The following is an 11,614-nucleotide window of genomic DNA, read 5'->3' on the forward strand; positions in this document are numbered from 1 at the left end:
GCAGTAATTGAGGTTCCAGTTTTTCTACATCACTGCAAACTTACTATTTTCTTTTTTTTATTATAGCCATCTAGTGGGGAAGAGGCTATCTCACTGTGGTTTCTTCCAAGCCAGATGAGTCCCCTCTGGACACAGAGCTTTATTTCGTACACTCTGCCTGTCTTGATCCTGCTCCCCTGATGACCAGGCTGGGGCAAAGTGAAAGCCCCAGGCAAGAATGTTACCATGCTTACGGTCCTTTCAGCTTCTCATATGCTTGTTGCTCAACTTCCAGAGCCCTAACTGGGTTTTGTTGTTTTTCGTGTGTGTGTGTGTGTGTGTGTGTGTGTGTGTGTGTGTTTGTACACGCACACACACACACACACACACACACACACACATATTCATGAGTATGAATGCTGGCACAAACATGCCACAGCTTATATGTGGAGGTTAGAGGATAACTTAGGACATTGGTCTTTCCCTTCCAACTTAAGACAGTCTGTTGTGCTGCTGTGCACACCAGGCTAGTTGGCCCTGCACGGCCCCAGATTCTCCTGTCTCTGCCTATCTGCCTACCATCTCCCTGTAGAGATGCTGGGATCACAAACACTTATGCTACACTTCTGGCTTTTTTATGTGCGTTCTGAGGTGCTCATGCTTGGGTGACAAGTGCTTTTACTCAGACATCTCCCCGGTCCCTTGTCTTAGTTTTCTCCAGGTTTTTTTTTTTTTTTTTTTTGTCTTTTTGGAGACAGGGTCTCTCTGTAGCCCTGGCTGCCCTGGAACTCACTATGTAGACCAGGCTGGCCTTGAACTCACAGAGATCTGCGTTTTTTTTCTTTAAGATTTTCTTTTTGTTTGTTTGTTGAGACAGTATAGCCCTGGCTGCCCTGGAACTCACTATATAGACCATGCTGGCCTTGAGCTCAAAGAGATCTGCCTGCCTCTGCCCCTTCAGTGCTCAGATTAAAGGTGTGCATCACCATTCCCAGCAGATTTTATTTTCATTTGTGATTGTGTATGTGTGTCTGTGTATGTGCATATGAGTGTAGGTGCCTGAGGAAACCAGAGTGTCAGAGTCCCTGGAGCTAGAGTTACAGGTGGTTGTGAGCTACCTTGTCTGGGTGCTGGGAATCCAACTCTAGTCCTCTGCAAGAACAATTCATGTTCTTAACTGCTGAGCCATCTCTCCAGCTCTTTTTCTCCAGTTCTGTAGTTTTCTGTAGAGATTTGCTAATCTCACTTTACCAAACTGCTATTCTCTTATACTCTCAGTTGAAGACTTCTCTCTATCCATGCTCTCTGTCTGCCCTAAGTTGCTTTCTTTTCCCTCCTTGCTTGTCTTGGTCTCTGTTCTACATTGCAAGGGTTATTTTCCTTGCCTGTCAGCATCATCTGAGCAGCTCTGAAAACCCAAGTGCCAGTAGTTTATTCCTAGAATCCTGGCACTCAAGAGGCTGAGGCAGGAAAATTGAAAGTTTGAGGCCATAGACCGGGGATATAGTTCAGTTGGTACAGTGACAGGCAGTGTTTATCTACCACAAAGAGGCTCTGGGCTCTAGTCTCAGCACTGCATGAACTGAGTGTTTACCCAGGCCTGAAATATCAGCACTAGGGAGGTGGCGGTAAGAAGATCAAGAGCTCAAGGGTCATCCTTGGCTACATAGCAAGTTTGAGGCCAACCAGGGCTACAGGGAGACCGTATCTCAAACAAAAACAAAAAACAAAGAAAAAAAAGAAAGAAAACAGGGAGCCTGGAGAGATGGTTCAGGGGTTAAGAGCACTTGTTCTTGCAAAGGACGTGAGTTGGGTTCCCAGCACCCACATCAGGTGACTCACAGTCACCTATAACTCCAGCTGGGGAAATCTGATATGCTCTTCTGGCCTCTGTAGGCACCCCACCCCCATTCCAGGCACACATGTGCACATACATATAAACAACAAAATAAATCTGCAGGGAAAAAAAGAGGGTAGGCGAGTTGGTTCAGTGGGTAAAGACTCTTGTTGCCAAGCCTGACAACCTGAGTTCAATTCCTGGGAACCACAAGCAGAAGGAGAAAACTGAGTCCTGCAAACTATCCTCTGACCCCACCTCCCTCCACAAACACACACAGGGTTGAGGGGAGAAATGTAAAAATAAAAAGAACAAAATTAGTAAGTCTACATCAATAATAGACCAATAATCATAGAGGAGAAAAGGGATCTCTTCCGGCAGCATGAAGGTCAATTGGTAAATATGAAATAAGCACTAGAGTTGGAATGGAAAGCATCATATTGCCACCATTGTAAGGTTTGGAGCAGGCAGGCCGTCGTGGTGGTACACTCCTTTAATCCCAGTACTCAGGAGGTGGAGGCAGGCACATTTCTGTGAGTTCAAGGCCAGCCTGGTCTACATAGTGAGTTCCAGACCAGCTGGGGCTACAGGAGACCCTTTCTCAAAAAGACCAAAAAGAAAAAGAAAAAAAAAAAAAGATTGGTGGAACAGGCAGTTCAGTGGTCTACCACTTGCCTAGCACGTGCAAGGCCTTGGGTTCAATCTCCAGCACCACAAAAAGAATTTTAAAAGTTTTAGATTGGGGCTGGAGAGATGGCTCAGTGGTTAAGAACACTGACTGTTCTTGCAGAAGACCCGGGTTCAAATCCCAGCACCCGCCAGGAGTGGTGGCACACGCCTGTAGTCCCAGCATTTGGGAGGCAGAGGCAGGCAGATCTCTGTGAGTTCAAGGCCAGCTTGGTCTACATAGTGAGTTCCAGGACAGCTGGGGCTACAGGGAGACCCTGCTTCAAAAAGACAAAAAAAAAAAAAAAAAAAAAAATCCCAGCACTCTGCGGGCATTGCACAACATGGGTGCACTTACCTATGTGCAGGCAATACACACATACACACAAAATCAAAATAAAAAAAGTTTTAGATCAAGCAACAATCATTAATGGATGTTAAATCTGGGGGCAGTTTGATAAAGGCAGAATATTTAATAGGGAACAGTCTTAGAGTGGACAATTCTGTAAACCTACAAAACTGAAATATGGACAGTAAAGCATTGATCTATATAGAGAGATGATAACTATACTGGGGTTATTTCAGAGAACACACACTGAGGGCTGGGGATGTAGCTCGGCTGGCAGAGTGCTTGCCTGGCATGCATGAGGTCCTGCATTCCATACCCAACGCTGCGTAAACTGGGCATGGTAATGCAGGCCTATAATCCCAGCATTCAGGAGGCAGAAGAAGGAGGATCAGGAGTTCATGATCACCCTCAGCTACATATCAATTTCCAATCCAGCCTGGGGTACATGAGACCCTGTCTCAAACAAACAAACAAAATAAAGCACAAACACGAAACAGAATATACACTACAGTGTTTGAGAGTAAATGGTTATAATTTATATACAGTTCAGAAAGAGGGAAATGCTGACAATAGAATTTGAATAATAGGTATGGAAGTATTCTTCACAAAGTTTTTAAATTTATAACTTTTTTTTTAAAGTAAAGAAATATAAAATAGGGCTGGGCGTGGTGGCACACGCCTTTGATCCCAGCACTTGGGAGGCAGAGGCAGGCGGATCTTTGTGAGTTCAAGGCCAGCCTGGTCTACATAGTGAGTTCCAGGACAGCTGGCGCTACAAGGAGACCCTGTCAAAAAAAAAAAAAAAAAAAAAAAGAAAGAAAGAAAGAAAGAAAGAAAGAAAGAAAGAAAGAAAGAAAGAAAGAAAGAAAGAAATATAAAGGCTGGGCATGGTTGAACAAGCTCGTAATTCCAGCATTGGGTGGGGCAAGGGGTACTGAGGCAAGAGGCTGAGACTCAAAGATCTTGTCCTCTACAAATAAAATAAAAACAAAATCCAGGCTTTTATAATTGAAGACAACTGTCCTGAGTCTAGTTTGGAAGTTCAAAGACCAGAATAGAATTCTCTTTTCTGTAACTGCCTAAGGTCGTCATTGAAATAAGCATCTAGGTGAAAAGGAATCAGTGCAGACAAGTCAAGCATACACAGGCTAAAGGCTAACCCCACACAATCTTACTTAAGTACATATAAACAAATTCGTTAATTTAGGTTGAGGATGTAGCTCAGTGGTAGTGCATCTGCCCAGCATGGACAAGGTCCTGGATTCTATCCTTAGCACTGCAAAAATAATTAATTTGTACCTCTCCCATAAATATAAAAAGAATACATTTTTGAAGTGCTGGGAACTGAACTCGGGGCCTTGAGTATACCAGGCAAATTGTGTATACCATTGAGTCGAATTCTCAGTTCTTGTTACAGATTTTAAAAACTTTAATTAAAAATTATTGCCGGGCGTGGTGGAGCACACCTTTAATCCCAGTACTCGGGAGGCAGAGGCAGGCAGATCTTTGTGAGTTCAAGGCCAGCCTGGTCTACATAGTGAGTTCCAGGCCAGCTGGGGCTACAGGGAGACCCTGTCTCAAAAGGGCCAAAAAAAAATTATTTTATGTGTACAAGTGTTTTGACTACATGTATGTAAGTGCACCCAAGTCATGCAAAGCCCACAGAGGCCAAGAGGGCATCGAATTCCCTGGAACTAGAATTACAGATTATTAGCTACCATGTGGGTGCTGGGAATCAAACCCAGGCCCTCTGCAAGAGTAGCCAGTGCTCTTAACTGCTAAGCCATCTCTCTTGCCTTTTTTATTTTTGGTTTTTTGAGACAGGGTCTGCCTATAGCCCCCAACTGACCTGGAGCTTTCTATGTAGACCAGGCAGGCCTCAATCTCATAGACATCTGCCTGCCTCTGTCTCCCAAGTGCTGGGATTGAATGCGTGTGCCACCATGCCAAGCTTTTTTTTTTTTTAATAGTATCTCACTATATAACCCTGGCTGTCCTAGAATTTACTATATAGACCATCAGGCTGGCCTTGAATTTATAGAGATCTGCCTGCCTCTGTCTCCCCACTGCTGGGATTGAACATGTGTGTCATCACACTTGGCATAATAGAGTTTTTAACTTACAAATAAAACAAACACAAAAATCAAAGTAATGTTTATTTTCCCTCCAAGTTAACATTTAAATAAGACAACAAGAAGAAACAGTATTTGGCTGAAAATAAGGGCCATGGCCTATGACCTGGTGCCTGAGGCAGACGTTATGGAGGCAGACTTTGCAGAGGCAGATATTTGGGGGTCTCTTGGCATGCATGTTGTGGCAGGATGCTTATTTTCAGTTCACTTTTCATTCTTCAGATGAAATCTTTCCCCTAGGGCTCTGTGTGTGCCTGCCTTCCTAGTGTTGAGATTACAGGCTTGTGTTACCGCACCTGGCTGTTATACCTTTTTTTTTTTTTTTTTTTTTTTTGAGACAGTCTCATGATGTACTCCTGGCTGGCCTGGAACTCACAGCCATCTGCCTGCCTCCACCTCCAACTGCTAGGATTAGAGGCATGTGCCACCATGCCTGGCTTAAGATTTATGTTTTATTTATGTGTGTGTGTACATACTATGGAGGCCAGAAGGCATTGGATTCCAAGGAACCGGAGTTGCAGATGTTTATGAGCTACCAGATATAGATGCTGGTAACAGAATTCAGGTCCTCTAAAAGAGCAGATGCTCTACCTGCTAAGCTATGTCTTCAGGTTCTTCTTTTTTTTTTTTTTTTTTGTCTTTTTGAGACAGGGCCTCCCTGTAGCCCCAGCCATCCTGGAACTCACTATGTAGACCAGGCTGGCCTTGAACTCACAGAGGTCCGTCTGCCTCTGCCTCCTGAGTTCTGGAATTAAAGGCGTGCGCCACCACGCCCAGCAGCTTCTTCTTTAAAAAAAAAAAAATTCACTGATTCACTCTGTGTGTGTGTGTGTGTGTGTGTGTGTGTGTGTGTGTGTGTGTGTGGTATTTACACATGTATTTCCACATGTGCCACAGTGCACATCTGGAGGTCAGAGGACAACATTCAGGAGCCAGTCCTCACGTTCCATTTTGTTGAAGCAGGGTCTCTCTCTTTTCTCTTGCTCAATCTGGTACTCCTGGCTTCCTGGAGATTTTCCTGTCTCTGCTTTCATTGCTCTGTAGATGTGCTAGGATTACAGATGTGCACCAACACATCCAGCTTTTACTTGGATTCCAGGCATTGAACTCTGGTTGTCAGATTTGTGGAGCTAGTGCCTTTACCCTCTGAACTGTTTCCCCACCTGTTTTACTCTTTTATTGTTTTTGTTTTGTTTTGTTTTGTTTTTGTCTGTTTGAGACAGGGTCTCCCTGTAGCCCCAGCTGTCCTGGAACTCACTATGTAGACCAGGCTGGCCTTGAACTCACAGAGATCCCCTTGCCTCTGCCTCCCAAGTGCTGGGATTAAAGGTGTGCGCCACCATGCCCGGCTTCTGTATTACTCTTTAAAGCACAGAGAGCATCTCACTTTTCATAGAAGGGTGAATGTCACTAGCAGAATACCTCAGAGCCAGGGCTGGGGTTGCAGATCAGTGGTAGAGCAGTTGACCAGCAAGTCCAAGGCCCTGGGTTTGATCCTGAGAACTGTAAATCAAACAAAAAATCTCAGAAGCCAGACTGCAATTACTGTGAGTATACAAGATCTCATTTCTTTGGTTGTGGTAATGTTACTCTTGGTTGCCAGAGGGGACTCACTGACTCAGGCCTGTGGTACAGGGAAATTTGAAAAATCATTTTGAGTTCCTGTAAAATCTTTTTAACTTTTTTTTTTTTTAAAGACAGACAAGCTGAGTATGGTGGCACACACCTTTAATCCCAGCACTTGGGAGGCAGAGGCAGAGGCAGAGGACAATCTCTGTAAATTCAAGACTAGCCTGGTCTACATAGTGAGTTCCAGGCCAGCTTGGGGCTACAGGGACACCCTGTCTCAAAAAGACGAGAGAGAGAGAGAGAGAAAGAGAGAGAGAGAGACAGACAGACAGACAGACAGACAGACAGACAAGGTCTCACTACATAACTAGGCTGGCCTGAATCTCAAATTTACTATGCATCCTAGGCTGGCCTGGAACTTTTGACAATCCTCCTTCCTCAGCCTCCAGAGTGGTGGGATAACAGGTGTGTGCCACCACACCCAGCTTTATTTTTAAAATTTTTTTTAAATATTTATTTTTGTTTTATGTGTATGAGTGTATTGCCTCCATGTAGGTAAGTGCACCCATGTCATGCAATGCCTGTGGAGGACAGAAGAGGGCTGGGAACTGGAGTTACAGACAGTTGTCAGCTGCCATGTGGGTGCTAGGATTCAAACCTGGGTCTTCTGCAAGAACAACCAGTGTTCCTAACCACTGAGCCATCTCTCCAGCCCCATGGAGCTTCCAGGAACTCAAGGCTTCCAGGTCTGCATAGCAAGCACCTTTACCCGCTGAACCATCTCACAGGCCCACACCTAGCTTTTTAGTTCTTTCCTCACTACCACCACAATGAATTTCATGTCCTTATACCCAGACCTGTTTGGACTTGCACTCCCTCCTCACAGGGACTGGATTGAGATGATGTTGATGGGGAAGCTCTTGAAAGAGCTAAGACCCACTGTGGGTTTTCTGTTTTGCTTTCTGTAAACGTAAATTCCCCAGTTAAAGTTAAATTTCCTCAAGGAGCTGGAGATGGCTCAGCAGTTAAAAACACTTGCTGCCCAACCACAAGGACCATGATTCAGATCCCAGCACCCATGTGACAAGCTGGGCAGGAGTATGGACAGAAGATCGCTAGGGCTTGCCAGCTTCTAGACTACCAGAGAAATGCAAGCCCCAGGTTCCTCAAAGGAATAGCTGGGGAGTGACAGAGGTCACCTGATGCCTTGTCCTGGCCTCTACAAATGGCTCACATGGTAACTCCAATTCCAGTGGCTCCAAAGCTCTCTTCTGACCTCTGTGGGCTCCTGCATGCACATGGTGCACATACATACACTTCAGCACACTCATATACACATAAAATAAAAACAATTTAAAATTTTTTTCTGGGATTGGCAAGATGGCTCAACAGTTAAGAGCACTTGCTGCTCTTCCTGAGGACCCAAGTTTGGTTCCCAGCACCCGTGTCAGGTAACTCACAACTGCTTGTAACTCCAGCTTCAAAGGATCTGAACCCCTTTTCTGGCCTCCGCTGGCACCCGAACACATGGCATACACACACAGACACAAATACATACACATAAATAAAAATCTGAAAAATCAAGATTTGTGAAAAACGGGAATTAAATATCATCCTTATTAACTTTTCCTGCTTAATCACCAAGCACGTTTTCCTGTGTTCCGTAGCTTTCCCTTTTGGGCAGAACACAGAAAAAGGGAAACTGACAGCAGTGTTATTTTTCCTGGTGGTGACCCATGACCGTCCTCAAATCTCATGGTTGTTGATTTATTTTGTAATTGCTTTTTAGGACTGAGGATTGAGCCTGGCTCCTTTGTATGCTAAGCCACACACTATCACTGAGCTGTGCCCCCAACCCTTCATAGTTGTTAGTCAAAATGAACTTTTAAATAACATATACAGTTTGCATAAAGAAAGCAAGGAGTTTGTTCAGAGCTTCCTGGGCTCTAATTCCGTGACCACTAGACACACTTTGAGGATCCTAAGCATCCAGGTGAGGAGAGGGCTCTGAGCAGTGAGTGTGGAAAATTTATTTGTGGAAAATGACATTCTGATTCTAAAATTCATATGGAAATTCAAAAGACCTAGATGATGCTATCAAATCAATCTATTTATTTATTATAGTGTGTATGCGGTATATATGAGTTCTGATATACATATATGTGTATATCAGTATGTGAATGCATGCACATGTGAAGGTTTTCGTGTGTGTATATATGCATATGTGTGAGTGCACGCATATGTGTGAAGGCAAGAGGTTGACTTCAGGTGTCTTCCTCTCCATCTTTTTATTTATTTTTTTGGTCTTTTTGCGACAGGGTCTCCCTGCAGCCTCAGCTGTCCTGGAACTATGTGGACCAGGCTGGCCTCAAAGTCACAGAGATCCGCCTGCCTCTGCCTCCCAAGTGCTGGGATTAAAGGCGTGTGCCACCACGCCCAGCATTTAAAAAAATTTTTAGTTATTTAAATTTTCTGAGTGTTTTGCCTGCATTTATGTAGGTGTACCATGGGCATGCAATGTCCATGGAGCTCAAAAGAGGGCATCAGAGCCCCTGGAAGTGGAGTTACAGATGGTTGTGAGCTGCCATGTGGGTGCTAGGAACAGAACCCAGGCCCTCTGAAAGAGCAGCCAGTGCTCTTAACTGCTGAGCCATCTCGCCAGCCCATCTTATTTTTTAAGAAATCGTCTCTCACTGGGAACCTGGAGCTCACTGACTCAGCAGACTGACTGGCCAGCAAACCCCTAGGATCCTCTTGTCTTTACCTCCCCTAAGCTGGAATTATAGGCCTAGGCCACCAAGCCCAACATTTTCACATGGGTGCTAGGAATCAAACTCAGGCTTTCACAAATGAATGGTAGGAACTTTACTGAATGAGGTTCCTCCCTAGCCCTCATTCTTCAAGAATACTGTTGGAAAATGTATACTACCCGCAGTGAAGACTTACTGTAAGTTACAAAACTCAGAAAATTATGGCACTTGTGCAAGGATAAAGAGACCTGGAAAAAGAGAGCATTCCTGGAGGTGGCCTGCTCCTGTAGTCCCAACACTGAGGGAGCTGAAACACCAGGATGGCACAAGCCTAGGAGATCAGAGTCAGCCCGAACACTGTACTGATTTTTCATTGCTGTGACAAAGTGCATGACAGAAGTACTTAAGAAGGGTTTACGGGGGCTCAAAGCTTGATGGTCCAGTCCACCATGGTGGAAAATAGCATGGTGGCAAGAATATGAGGCTGCTGGTCTTACTGCAAGCATGGGAAGCAGACAGGCATGCTGGGCTCTGCTACCTTTCTTCTGTTCATTCAGTCTGAGACCCTAAACCTGGCTCACAGTGAGTCTTCCCTGCCAGTGAAACCTTTCTAAAAACACCTCTATAGACACACCGAAAGTTGTGTTTCCATGGTGATTCTAAATCCAGTCAAGTTGATGAAGAAGATGAAAGGAGGAGGGAGGGGAAAAGGAAGGAAGGGCGAGGGGTAGGGAGCAAGAACAAAGCAGATCTGGCACAGGACAGTGAAGACACTATTGCAGTTAGTGAAGGAAATGATGGACTTATAAATGGTACGGAATTGGGGCTGGAGAGATGGCTCAGTAGCTGTTCTTGCAGAAGACCCAGGTTCAAATCCCAGCACCCACATGGCAGCTAACAACTGTCCATAACTCCAGTTCCAGGGGATCTGACAGCCTCTTCTGTCTTCCACGGGCATTGCATGACATGGGTGCACTTACTTACATGCAGGCAATACATGCATATACATGCAATAAAAATAATAAAATATTTTTAAAAATGGTACTGAATCATACAGAAAAGGGGAAATAAAATGAAAAAACTTGCTGGGCATGGTGGCACACACCTTTAATCCCAGCACTCGGGAGGCAGAGGCAGGTGGATCTCTGTGAGTTCAAGGCCAGCCTGGTCTACACAGTGAGTTCCAGGACAGCTGGGGCTACAGAGAGACCTTGTCTCAAAAAGACCAAAAAAAAGAAAAGAAAAAACTTTAGGGTGTGGTGGCACACACCTTTAATCCCAGCATTCATGACACAGACAATCTCTGAGAGTCCAGGTCAGCCGGGATATACTGTGAGACCTTGTCTCAAAAAAACCAACAATAGCAAAACTTAAGCATTAACAAAAACTAAGTCAAAATGGAGCAGATATAAATGTAAAGCTGTAACTGTAAAATTTCTAGCTGAGGACAGAAGAGAAAACCTTAGTAACCTTAGGTTTGATGATGAGTTTTAAAGTTTAATTTATTAAATTTTATTTTACGTGCATGAGTGTCTTCCTGCATGTGTGTAGGTGTATCCATGTGTGTAGTGCCCACTGAGGCTGGAAGAGGGTATCAGAATCCTGGAACTGAAGTCAGGCAGTTGGGAGCTGCCATGTGAGTGTTGGGAACTGAGCTTGGGTTCTCTGCAAGAACACTTAAGTGCTTTTTTTTTTTTTTTCATTTTGAGACAGAGTCTCCTTGTAGCCCCAGCTGGCCTGGAACTCACTATGTAGACCAGGCTGGCCTTGAACTCACAAAGATCTGCCTGCCTCTGCCTCCCAAATGCTGGGATTAAAGGTGTGCGCCACCATGCTGGGCAGTAAGTGCTTTTAACCACTGAGCCATCTATCCTTCCCCAACAACGGGGTTTTTTTTAATGTGACACAAAAATTATAAACTCTATAAGCAAAACAATGATAAATTGGACTTTATCAAAATAAAAACTTTTGCACTAACAAAGAAGTCAGAGACTAGGAAGCGATATCTGTAAAATTTATTTGACAAAGGATTTCTATTAAGCACTAAAAAACTATAATTAAAACATCCTTGGCTACAGTAATGAGTTTGAAGACAGCCCAGAGTACATGAGAGATGTCTAAAACAACAACAACAACAACAAAAACCAAGCAAGAGCTGGATGATGTTGCACAGCTTTAATCCCAGCACTAGGGAGGCTGAGGCAAGAGGACTCCGAGCTCAAAGCCAGCAGGGGCCATCTACTGAGTCCTCGTCTTAAAAAACCAAAGAAAATACCAAATTAGGCAAAAGACGTGAACAACCACTTCCTCAAGATGGATATGAAACACAATA

This window comes from Nannospalax galili, unplaced genomic scaffold, assembly GCF_000622305.1.
Source record: "Nannospalax galili isolate Female #2095 unplaced genomic scaffold, S.galili_v1.0 scaffold1206, whole genome shotgun sequence".
In the NCBI taxonomy this organism is placed as follows: Eukaryota; Metazoa; Chordata; class Mammalia; order Rodentia; family Spalacidae; genus Nannospalax; species Nannospalax galili.